The sequence below is a fragment of the Pristiophorus japonicus genome, chromosome 27 (genome assembly GCF_044704955.1).
Source record: "Pristiophorus japonicus isolate sPriJap1 chromosome 27, sPriJap1.hap1, whole genome shotgun sequence".
Lineage (NCBI taxonomy): Eukaryota > Metazoa > Chordata > Chondrichthyes > Pristiophoridae > Pristiophorus > Pristiophorus japonicus.
In genome coordinates this window covers 13,224,837-13,237,798 of record NC_092003.1, presented here as the reverse complement: position 1 = coordinate 13,237,798, position 12,962 = coordinate 13,224,837, and positions in this window count along the sequence as shown.

The window sequence follows — 12,962 nt, the reverse complement described above, 5'->3', positions numbered from 1 at the left end:
AATATGAGAGCCACAGTCCCTGTCACAGGTGGGACAGATAGTTGTTGTGGGAAGGGGTTGGCTGGGACTGGTTTGCTGCACGCTCTTTCCGCTGCCTGCGATTGATTTCTGCATGCTCTCAGCGACAATACTCACGGAGCTCAGCGCCCTCCCGGATGCACTTCCTCCACTTAGGGCTGACTGGTCTTTGGCCAGGGACTCCCAGGTGTCAGTGGGGATGTTGCACTTTATCAGGGAGGCTTTGAGGATGTCCCTGTAACGTTTCCTCTGCCCACCTTTAGCTCGTTTGCCGTGAAGGAGTTCCGTGTAGAGCGCTTGCTTTGGGAGTCTCGTGTTTGGCATGCAAACAATGTGGCCTGCCCAACGGAGCTGATCAAGTGTGGTCAGTGCTTCGATGTTGGCCTGGTTGATAATTATGTAATGAACTACTATTTCGCATTCCGTTTGGTTGTAGGAAGGCAGTGTTTTAAGACATCCTTGCTCCTGTACTCAAATCCTCTCGCAATGAAGGCCATATTAATGATATCATATTAAAATCCACCTCCAACACTTTTAATATTAGATGTGACAAAATAAGACTGTTTAAGCTCACTCACCACCCAGAGACTTTAGCGCAAATTTCCTTAGGCGTCTATTTGGGGTGGGGGAGGTGTGACGGGGGCAGATTTCGGGCAAGGTGGAACTTCCGTCACCCCATAAGTGTGGACCTGACTCCATCCTAATTGCTGGGATGTGGAACATGTGACTATTGGGTTGGTGCCCACGTCATTCCTGGCACCACTGGGCACAGACTCCATGAAATTCAGAGCGGGGGCTGCACACAGCAGTCGTGGGATGTCCTGAAGAAATTAAACGTTTGCTGCTTTTGTTAAATAGGTCAGTTTCTGTACAAGAATCCATCACTTTGAGATGAATTGCAGTGGGGAAACATAAGAACATAAGAACATAAGAAATAGGAGCAGGAGTAGGCCATACGGCCTCTCGAGCCTGCTCCGCCATTCAATACGATCATGGCTGATCCAATCATGGACTCAGGTCCACTTCCCTGCCCGCTGCCCACAAACCCTTATCGTTTCAGAAACTGTCTATTTCTTTCTGAAATTTATTCAATGTCCCAGCTTCCACAGCTCTCTGAGGCAGAGAATTCCACAGATTTATAACCCTGAGAGAAGAAATTTCTCCTCATCTGGGTTTTAAATGGGCGGCCCCTTATTCTAAGATTATGCCCTCTAGTTCTAGTCTCCCCCATCAGTGGAAACATCCTCTCTGCATCCACCTTGTCAAGCCCCCTCATAATCTTATACATTTCGATAAGATTATCTCTCATTCTTCTGAATTCCAATGAGTAGAGCCCCAACATGCTCAATCTTTCCTTACCAGTCAACCCCCTCATCAGCAGAATCAACCTGGTGAACCTTCCATGAACTGCCTCCAAAGCAAGCATATCCTTTTGTAAATATGGAAACCAAAACTGCACGCAGTATTCCAGGTGTGGCCTCACCAATATCCTGTCAGAAGACCTCACTGCTTTTAATAAAAGGAAAAGGAGGTGGGGTAGCATTGCTGGTTAAAGAGGAGATTAATGCAATAGTTAGGAAAGACATTAGCTTGGATGATGTGGAATCTTTTTGGGTAGAGCTGCAGAACACCAAAGGGCAAAAAAAGTTAGTGGGAGTTGTGTACAGACCTCCAAACAGTAGTAGTGATGTTGGGGAGGGCATCAAACAGGAAATTAGGGGTGCATGCAATAAAGGTGCAGCAGTTATAATAGGTGACTTTAATATGCACATAGATTGGGCTAGCCAAACTAGAAGCAATACGGTGGAGGAGGATTTCCTGGAGTGCATAAGGGATGGTTTTCTAGACCAATATGTCGAGGAACCAACTAGGGGGGAGGCCATCTTAGACTGGTGTTGTGTAGTGAGAGAGGATTAATTAGCAATCTCATTGTGGGAGGCCCCTTGGGGAAGAGTGACCATAATATGGTGGAATTCTCATTAGGATGGAGAACGAAACAGTTAATTCAGAGACCATGGTCCAGAACTTAAAGAAGGGTAACTTTGAAGGTATGAGGCGTGAATTGGCTCAGATAGATTGGCGAATGATACTTAAGGGGTTGACTGTGGATGGGCAATGGCAGACATTTAGAGACCGCATGGAAGAATTACAACAATTGTACATTCCTGTCTGGCGTAAAAATAAAAAAGGGAAGGTGGCTCAACCGTGGCTATCTTGGGAAATCAGGGATAGCATTAAAGCCAAGGAAGTGGCATACAAATTGGCCAGAAATAGCAGCGAACCTGGGGACTGGGAGAAATTTAGAACTCAGCAGAGGAGGACAAAGGGTTTGATTAGGGCAGGTAAAATGGAGTACGAGAAGAAGCTTGCAGGGAACATTAAGGTGGATTGCAAAAGTTTCTATAGGTATGTAAAGAGAAAAAGGTTAGTAAAGACAAACGTAGGTCCCCTGCAGTCTGAATCAGGGGAAGTCATAACGGGGAACAAAGAAATGGCAGACCAATTGAACAAGTACTTTGGTTCAGTATTCACTAAGGAGGACACAAACAACCTTCCGGATATAAAAGGGGTTAGAGGGTCTAGTAAGGAGGAGGAACTGAGGGAAATCTTTATTAGTCGGGAAATTGTGTTGGGGAAATTGATGGGATTGAAGGCCGATAAATCCCCAGGGCCTGATGGACTGCATCCCAGAGTACTTAAGGAGGTGGCCTTGGAAATAGCGGATGCATTGACAGTTATTTTCCAACATTCCATTGACTCTGGATCAGTTCCTATCGAGTGGAGGGTAGCCAATGTAACCCCACTTTTTAAAAAAGGAGGGAGAGAGAAAACAGGGAATTATAGACCGGTCAGCCTGACCTCAGCAGTGGGTAAAATGATGGAATCAATTATTAAGGATGTCATAGCAGCGCATTTGGAAAATGGTGACATGATAGGTCCAAGTCAGCATGGATTTGTGAAAGGGAAATCATGCTTGACAAATCTTCTGGAATTTTTTGAGGATGTTTCCAGTAAAGTGGACAAAGGAGAACCAGTTGATGTGGTGTATTTGGACTTTCAGAAGGCTTTCGACAAGGTCCCACACAAGAGATTAATGTGCAAAGTTAAAGCACATGGGATTGGGGGTAGTGTGCTGACATGGATTGAGAACTGGTTGTCAGACAGGAAGCAAAGTGTAGGAGTAAATGGGTACTTTTCAGAATGGCAGGCAGTGACTAGTGGGGTACCGCAAGGTTCTGTGCTGGGGCCCCAGCTGTTTACATTGTACATTAATGATTTGGACGAGGGGATTAAATGTAGTATCTCCAAATTTGCGGATGACACGAAGTTGGGTGGCAGTGTGAGCTGTGAGGAGGAAGCCATGAGGCTGCAGAGTGACTTGGATAGGTTAGGTGAGTGGGCAAATGCATGGCAGATGAAGTATAATGTGGATAAATGTGAGGTTATCCACTTTGGTGGTAAAAACAGAGAGACAGACTATTATCTGAATGGTGACAGATTAGGAAAAGGGAAGGTGCAACGAGACCTGGGTGTCATGGTACATCAGTCATTGAAGGTTGGCATGCAGGTACAGCAGGCGGTTAAGAAAGCAAATGGCATGTTGGCCTTTATAGCGAGGGGATTTGAGTACAGGGGCAGGGAGGTGTTGCTACAGTTGTACAGGGCCTTGGTGAGGCCACACCTGGAGTATTGTGTACAGTTTTGGTCTCCTAACTTGAGGAAGGACATTCTTGCTATTGAGGGAGTGCAGTGAAGATTCACCAGACTGATTCCCGGGATGGTGGGTCTGACCTATCAAGAAAGACTGGATCAACTGGGCTTGTATTCACTGGAGTTCAGAAGAGTGAGAGGGGACCTCATAGAAACGTTTAAAATTCTGACGGGTTTGGACAGGTTGGATGCAGGAAGATTGTTCCCAATGTTGGGGAAGTCCAGAACCAGGGGTCACAGTCTAAGGATAAGGGGTAAGCCATTTAGGACCGAGATGAGGAGAAACTTCTTCACCCAGAGAGTGGTGAACCTGTGGAATTCTCTACCAGAGAAAGTAGTTGAGGCCAATTCACTAAATATATTCAAAAGGGAGTTAGATGAAGTCCTTACTACTCGGGGGATCAAGGGGTATGGCGAGAAAGCAGGAAGGGGGTACTAAAGTTTCATGTTCAGCCATGAACTCATTGAATGGCGGTGCAGGCTAGAAGGGCTGAATGGCCTGCTGTTGCACCTATTTTCTATGTTTCTATGTTTCTATACTCCATCCCCTTTGCAATAAAGACCAAGATTCCATTGGCCTTCCTGATCACTTGCTGTACCTGCATATTATCCTTTTGTGTTTCATGCACAAGTACCCCCAGGTCCCACTATACTGCAGCATTTTGCAATCTTTCTCCATTTAAATAATAACTTGCTCTTTGATTTTTTTCTGCCAAAGTGCATGACCTCACACTTTCCAACATTATCCTCCATCTGTCAAATTCTTGGCCACCCACTTAGCCTGTCTATATTCTCCTGCAGCCTCCGTATGTCCTCCTCACACATTATCCTTCCTCCCATCTTTGTATCGTCAGCAAACTTGACTACATTACACTCAGTTCCCTCTTCCAAGTCATTAATTTAGATTGTAAATAGTTGGGGTCCCAGCACTGATCCCTGCGGTTCCCCACGCATTACTGATTGCCAGCTAGAGAATAAACCATTTAGCCCGACTCTCTGTTTTTCCTTTGTCAGCCAATCTTCTATCCATGCTAATATATTATAATGAGTAGAGGCCCAAGTTGCTCAACCTTTGCGCATAAGCCTACCCCCTCATCCCCGGGATCAACCAAGTGAACCTTCTCTGAATGTCTTGCAAAGCAAGTATATCCTTTCGTAAATATGGAAACCAAAACTGCACGCAATATTCCAGGTGTGGCCACACCAATACCCTGTATAACTGTAGCAAGACTTCCCTGCTTTTATACTCCAGCCCCTTTGCAATAAAGGCCATGATTCCATTAGCCAAGATCACTTGCTGTACCTTTTGTGTTACATGCACAGATACCCCCAGGTCCTGCTAGGACCCTGGCCTTTTACAATTTGAAAGCCTTTGATGGCCTGTACCCCAGGAGCCGCTACTGCCTCGTGTTGATAATGAAGCAAAAGCAGGATTGACTTCATTACCACATCTCAAGTACCCACCCCAAAATGCGTCTGACATTATAGGGCTCAATTTTCCCCGGTCATTTGTCCAATTCTTTTGGCGCGTGCCACTTTTTTTGATGTAAGTTTCAAAAAATTAAAGTTTCCCCAAGGAATCTGTGCCAGCGTAACTGAGTTAGTTACCATTTTTTTTAGGCTCGTTATTTTATTCGTGCTAACCCGATGTCTGCGCCTGTTTTAGTGAATTATGGAAGTTTGCCCCCCAAAAATGTCTCCTCGGTCGGCGTATCTGACCACTCCCGAAAAGCCTTCTGGTGAGTTATGAAAAAGCAGCACACGTTGAAAAATCGGCGCAGAAAGAAGCCATTGTTTTTCAGCGAGGTTTTGGGGGGAGTCATTTAGAATTCAGCAGAGGAGGACAAATGGTTTAATTAGGAGGGGGAAAATAGATTTCAATAGGGAGCTTGCCGGGAACATAAAAACTGACTGCAAAAGCTTCTATAGATATGTGAAGAGAAAAAGTTTAGTGAAGACAAACATAGGTCCCTTGCAGTCGGACTCAGGTGAATTTATAATGGGGAACAAAGAAATGGCAGACCGATTGAACAAATACTTTGGTTCTGTCTTCACGAAGGAAGACACAAATAACCTTCCGGATGTACTTGGGGACTGAGGGTCCAGTGAGAAGGAGGAACTGAAGGATATCCTTATTAGGCGGGAAATTGTGTTAGGGAAATTGATGAGATTGAAAGCTGATAAATCCCTGGGGCCTGATTGTCTGCATCCCACAGTACTTAAGGAAATGGCCCTTGTAATAGTGGGTGCATTGGTGATCATTTTCCAACAGTCTATCGACTCTGGATCAGTTCCTATGGACTGGAGGGTAGCTAATGTAACACCACTTTTTAAAAAGGGAGGGAGAGAGAAAATGGGTAATTATAGACCGGTTAGCCTGACATCAGTAGTGGGGAAAATGTTGGAATCAATTATTAAAGATGAAATAGCAACGCATTTGGAAAGCAGTGACCGGATCGGTCCAAGTCAGCATGGATTTATGAAAGGGAAATCATGCTTGACAAATCTTCTGGAATTTTTTGAGGATGTAACTAGTAGAGTGGACAAGGGAGAACCAGTGGATGTGGTGTATTTGGACTTTCAAAAGGCCTTTGACAAGGTCCCACATAAGAGATTGGTGTGCAAAATCAAAGCACATGGTATTGGGGGTAATGTACTGGCGTGGATAGAGAATTGGTTGGCAGACAGGAAGCAGAGAGTCAGGATAAACAGGTCCTTTTCGGAATGGGAGGCAGTGACTAGTGGAGTGCCGCAGGGCTCAGTGCTAGGACCCCAGCTCTTTACAATATACATCAATGATTTGGATGAAGGAATTGCAGTAAGACCTCCCTGCTCCTATACTCAAATCCCCTAGGTATGAAGGGCAAAATACCATTTGCCTTCTTCACCGCCTGCTTTACCTGCATGCCAACTTTCAATGAATAATGAACCATGACACCCAGGTCTCGTTGCACCACCCCTTTTCCTAATCTGCCGCCATTCAGATAATATTCTGCCTTTGTGTTTTTGCCCCCAAAGTGGACAACCTCATATTTATCCACATCATACTGCATCTGCCATGCATTTGCCCACTCACCGAACCTGTCCAAGTCACCCTGCAGCATCTTAGCATCCCCCTCACAGCTGACACCGCCACCCAGTTTAGTGTCATCTGCAAACTTGGAGATATCTTTAATAATTGACTCCAACATTTTTCCCACTACTGATGTCAGGCTAACTGGTCTATAATAACCCATTTTCTCTCTCCCTCCTTTTTTAAAAAGTGGTGTTACATTAGCTACCCTCGAGTTCATAGGAACTGGTCCAGAGTCAATAGACTGTTGGAAAATGATCACCAATGCAACCACTATTTCTTGGGCCACTTCCTTAAGTACTCTGGGATGCAGACGATCAGGCCCCGGGGATTTATCAGCCTTCAATCCCATCAGTTTCCCAAACACAATTTCCCGCCTAATAAGGATTTCCTTCAGTTGCTCCTTCTCACTAGACCCTCAGTCCCTGAGTATTTCTGGAAGGTTATTTGTGTCTTCCTACGTGAAGACAGAACCAAAGTATTTGTTCAACTGGCCTGTCATTTCTTTGTTTCCCCATTATAAATTCTCCTGAATCTGAGTGCAAGGGACCTACATTTGTCTTCACTAATCTTTTTCTCTTCACATATTTATAGAAGCTTTTGCAGTCAGTTTTTATGTTCCCGGCAAGCTTCCTCTCATATTCTATTTTTCTCCTCCTAATTAAACCCTTTGTCCTGCTCTGCTGAATTCTAAATTTCTCCCAGTCCTCAGGTTTGCTACTTTTTCTGGCCAATTTGTATGTCTCTTCCTTGGATTTAACACTATCCTTAATTTCCCTTGTTAGCCATGGTTGAGTCACCTTCCCCATTTTGTTTTTACTCCAGACAGAAATGTACAATTGCTGAAGTTCATCCATGTGATCTTTAAATGTTTGCCATTGCTTATCCACCGTCAACCCTTTAAGTATCCTTTGCCAGTCTAGTCAAATCAATTCATGCCTCATGTCGTCGAAGTTACCTTTCCTTAAGTTCAGGACCCTAGTTTCCGAATTAACTGTGTCACTCTCCACCTTAATAAAGAATTCTACCATATTATGGTCACTCTTCCACAAGGGGCCTTGCACAACAAGATTGCTAATTAGTCCCTTCTCATTACATATCACCCAGTCTAGGATGGCCAGCTCTCTAGTTGGTTCCTCGACATATTGATCCAGAAAACCATCCCTAATACACTCCAGAAAATCCTCCTCCACCGCATTGCCATCAGTTTGGTTTGCCAATCAATATGTAGATTAAAGTCGCCCATGATAACTGCTGTACCTTTATTGCACACATCCCTTATTTCTTGTTTGATGCTGTCCCCAACCTCACGACTACTGTTTGGTGGTCTGTACACAACTCCCACTAGCATTTTCTGCCCTTTGGTCTTCCACAGCTCCACCCATACCGATTCCACATCATCCAGGCTAATGTCCCTCCTTACTATTGCATTTGTTATGTATTGTCCAGGTACATTAAATGTATAAGTACAATGGTTTGCCACAGAGGGCGCTGTGGTGGGAGACCTGAAAGTACCTGCAAGACAGAGTATAAAAGGCTGCCCACCACCTGAGAGGCACTCTGGAGTTGCACAATAAAGGACTAAGGTCACAGCAGTTACTACAACACCAGACCATGTGGAGTCAGTGATGTGAGTGCTACATACATTACATTGGCGACAAGGACAATGACGAACTTCATGCAACCATGGCTACTCTGGGCTCGCTAATGGATTTTACGGTCGGCAATGATTGGGAGGCCTTTACGGAAAGGCTTGAGTACTACTTCACAGCAAATGACCTGACGGGGGGCACGGACGCACTGAGAGAGAAGCGTAAGGCGATATTGCTTTCCAGTTGTGGCGATGAGGTTTACTGTCGCATCAGGGATTTTATGGCACCCGCGAGCGCCAGGGACAAGTCATATGAGGAGCTGATCGCACTCATTTGTGACCAACTGTAACCGAAGGAGACCATCCTCACGGCCAGGCACAAATTCTACCACCACTGCAGACCTAAACGCCAGGATGTCACCAAATATGCTGCGGACCTCAGGAGACTCGCGGTGCCGTGTGATTTTGGCACACACCTTGACAAGGCGTTGCGAGACGTTTTTGTTATGGGGATTGGCCATGAGGGGCTCCTTCACAGGCTGCTATCCCATGAACCTACAGTCAACCTGAAGCAAGCCATCACCATCAGCCGGGTATTTATGACCTCGACTTGTAGCACCAAGCAGATGTTCCCCCACACAGTCTCAAACCCGGCAGGCGCTGTCCACAGGACAAAACTGCAGAACGTGGCTCTGCCCAGGGCAGAGAGCACGGACCTCGGGGTCCTGGAACTCAGAGTCCACCGAGGGGGGCTAATCGAGTAGCACCATGCTGGCGCTGCGGAGGAAGCCATGGGGCTCACCGGTGCAGGTTTGCGGAGTACACGTGCAATACCTGCCACACGAAAGGCCACCTTCAGCGTATGTGGAAAAGAAACCTGACTCACCGTGTGGCTGAGGAGATGGGGGATGATCTATTATCCAGCGAGGAGCAGGCAGAAGAAGATGATGCGTTTGGACTGTATACGTGTACCGGCGATTTGGCCCCAGTGATTATGGAAGTCAAGGTTAACGGAGTCCCAGTGAGTATGGAAGCGGTCACTGGATCGGGTCCGTCGTTGATGAGCCAGAGAACTTTTGATAAACTGTGGATTAACCCAGCTGCACGACCCAAGCTGGTCCCGGTCACGGCGAAGCTGCGTACCGACACGAAGGAACTGATGCCTGTTCTTGGCAGAGCGGATGTGCAGGTATCCCACGGGGGCGAGACGCGCGGTTTACCTTTGTGGATCATTGCAGGCGATGGGCCGACGCTACTCGGCAGGAGATGGATGGGGACGGTGCGTGGGAGCTGGGAAGACTTCACTCCTCCACAGACCGCTGTCTCCCGGGTTCCCAAAGAGCAGCGCCGACCGAGCTGGAGGGGAAAGAAGCCACACACAGACGAGCAGACCCTGGAAGAGCAGGCGGTGAATGGCAAACCCATCGACGGCCGACAAATCGGGGGCGGGGGGGTGGGGGCGTGCGGAGAAAAAGTCGGGTGTCGGTGGTGGTGGCTATGGCAGCCGCAGGAGAGGCAGCAGTTACTGGGACAACAGCGGTGGTGGTGGCTGGAACGGCAGGAGAGGAGGTTACAGCGGTGGCTGGAACGGCAGGAGAGGAGGTTACAGCGGTGGCTGGAACGGCAGGAGAGGAGGTTACAGCGGTGGCTGGAACGGCAGGAGAGGAGGTTACAGCGGTGGCTGGAACGGCAGGAGAGGAGGTTACAGCGGTGGCTGGAACGGCAGGAGAGGAGGTTACAGCGGTGGCTGGAACGGCAGGAGAGGAGGTTACAGCGGTGGCTGGAACGGCAGGAGAGGAGGTTACAGCGGTGGCTGGAACGGCAGGAGAGGAGGTTACAGCGGTGGCTGGAACGGCAGGAGAGGAGGTTACAGCGGTGGCTGGAACGGCAGGAGAGGAGGTTACAGCGGTGGCTGGAACGGCAGGAGAGGAGGTTACAGCGGTGGCTGGAACGGCAGGAGAGGAGGCTACAGCGGTGGCTGGAACGGCAGGAGAGGAGGTTACAGCGGTGGCTGGAACGGCAGGAGAGGAGGTTACAGCGGTGGCTGGAACGGCAGGAGAGGAGGTTACAGCGGTGGCTGGAACGGCAGGAGAGGAGGTTACAGCGGTGGCTGGAACGGCAGGAGAGGAGGTTACAGCGGTGGCTGGAACGGCAGGAGAGGAGGCTACGGCGGTGGCTGGAACGGCAGGAGAGGAGGTTACAGCGGTGGCTGGAACGGCAGGAGAGGAGGTTACGGCGGTGGCTGGAACGGCAGGAGAGGAGGTTACGGCGGTGGCTGGAACGGCAGGAGAGGAGGCTACGGCGGTGGCTGGAACGGCAGGAGAGGAGGTTACGGCGGTGGCTGGAACGGCAGGAGAGGAGGTTACGGCGGTGGCTGGAACGGCAGGAGAGGAGGTTACAGCGGTGGCTGGAACGGCAGGAGAGGAGGTTACGGCGGTGGCTGGAACGGCAGGAGAGGAGGTTACGGCGGTGGCTGGAACGGCAGGAGAGGAGGTTACGGCGGTGGCTGGAACGGCAGGAGAGGAGGTTACAGCGGTGGCTGGAACGGCAGGAGAGGAGGCTACAGCGGTGGCTGGAACGGCAGGAGAGGAGGCTACGGCGGTGGCTGGAACGGCAGGAGAGGAGGTTACGGCGGTGGCTGGAACGGCAGGAGAGGAGGTTACAGCGGTGGCTGGAACGGCAGGAGAGGAGGCTACAGCGGTGGCTGGAACGGCAGGAGAGGAGGCTACGGCGGTGGCTGGAACGGCAGGAGAGGAGGTTACAGCGGTGGCTGGAACGGCAGGAGAGGAGGTTACGGCGGTGGCTGGAACGGCAGGAGAGGAGGTTACAGCGGTGGCTGGAACGGCAGGAGAGGAGGTTACGGCGGTGGCTGGAACGGCAGGAGAGGAGGTTACAGCGGTGGCTGGAACGGCAGGAGAGGAGGTTACAGCGGTGGCTGGAACGGCAGGAGAGGAGGTTACGGCGGTGGCTGGAACGGCAGGAGAGGAGGTTACAGCGGTGGCTGGAACGGCAGGAGAGGAGGTTACGGCGGTGGCTGGAACGGCAGGAGAGGAGGTTACAGCGGTGGCTGGAACGGCAGGAGAGGAGGCTACAGCGGTGACAGGTATGACCCGGGAGAACGCGACAAGTTTTATTTTGAAGATATTTCCAGTGACGGGTTTCTTTCTCCACACGTATAATCGCACATCGATCCAGCCTCTCTTGAAGCTGCTACTGCTTTGCTATGTGTTACTTCCCTTACATCTACATCATTTACCCGAAGGATGCAATCATTCACCCGCAGTCTTCCATCCTGTGCAGCTGCACCTCCGACAATGATTTTTGTGATGAATCTGCTCGGATCATCACCAATGTGCGGATTATCCGTGCCACCTGCAATGCTGAAGCCGATGGCAGAATTTCCCCTTTCAAGCGTGATTTTACACTTTCTTTCTTCTTTGTCAGCGAGCTCAAGGTGGTGGCGAGCCTCGTGGCAGCAGAGCTCTGCAGGCAAAGGCCAGCAGAGAACCTAAAATAGCGGCGCCCAGTGAAAGCCATGTGGGAAACACAAGATGGCGTCTTAAAAGGGAAATGCACCCGGGAGACTTAAAAGGGCCTTACTCCGTTGGAGGTCCCCACAAAAAGACTTTTGGAAGGCAAGAGCGAATCTAAATGTGTAATGTGATTTGTATGATGAAGTGATTTAGGGTAAGAGTTGATATTTTGATGCTGAATGGTTACTGTGTTTAAAATGAGAGATATGAATGATTTACGAAAAGAGTTAATACCACGAGGTACATGTAAAAGAGTTAATGGATCCGTGACTAATATGCCTAATGGATCAATGCGATTTTCGAGCTTATGTGATTAATTCAATGGTTCAGCAGCTGCAGATGAGCCACTAAGGCAACTAATTTCTGAGAATAGAGGCAACGCACTAGTTGCGGAACCCTGTCTCAGTGCAGCCCATCACCTTGGGCGAAAAGGGGCAGTATACTGCCACCATACCTCAGCCAGAGGAGCTGGGATTAAACAACTGTTCAGTGTACCTCCAACGATTTGACATAACATCTGTACCATATATCATATGTACCATAGAAATGTACTGTCCATGTATTCCTGCTTTCTGTTGGAGGGTATACTCGTGTACTTCATCAACCATGTAAGGACTGAAAATACCACATGCTTGCACCAGATCGCAACCATAATCTCTACATGGGGAGTAAGCGGGAAGTGGATGGTCATGGACTCACAGTCACAAACCAACCAGGACGAACAAGGCCGACGTTACCAGCAATGGCTTTTGGAACTGGTGGGGAAGTGAGATGTTATGTATTGTCCAGGTACATTAAATGTATAAGTACAATGGTGCACCACAGAGGGCGCTGTGGTGGGAGACCTGAAAGTACCTGCAAGACAGAGTATAAAAGGCTGCCCACCACACCTGAGAGGCACTCTGGAGTTGCACAATAAAGGACTAAGGTCACAGCAGTTACTACACCAGACCGTGTGGAGTCAGTGATGTGAGTGCTACATACATTACAGCATTAATTTCCTCTTTAACCAGCAACGCCACCCCGCCTCCTTTTC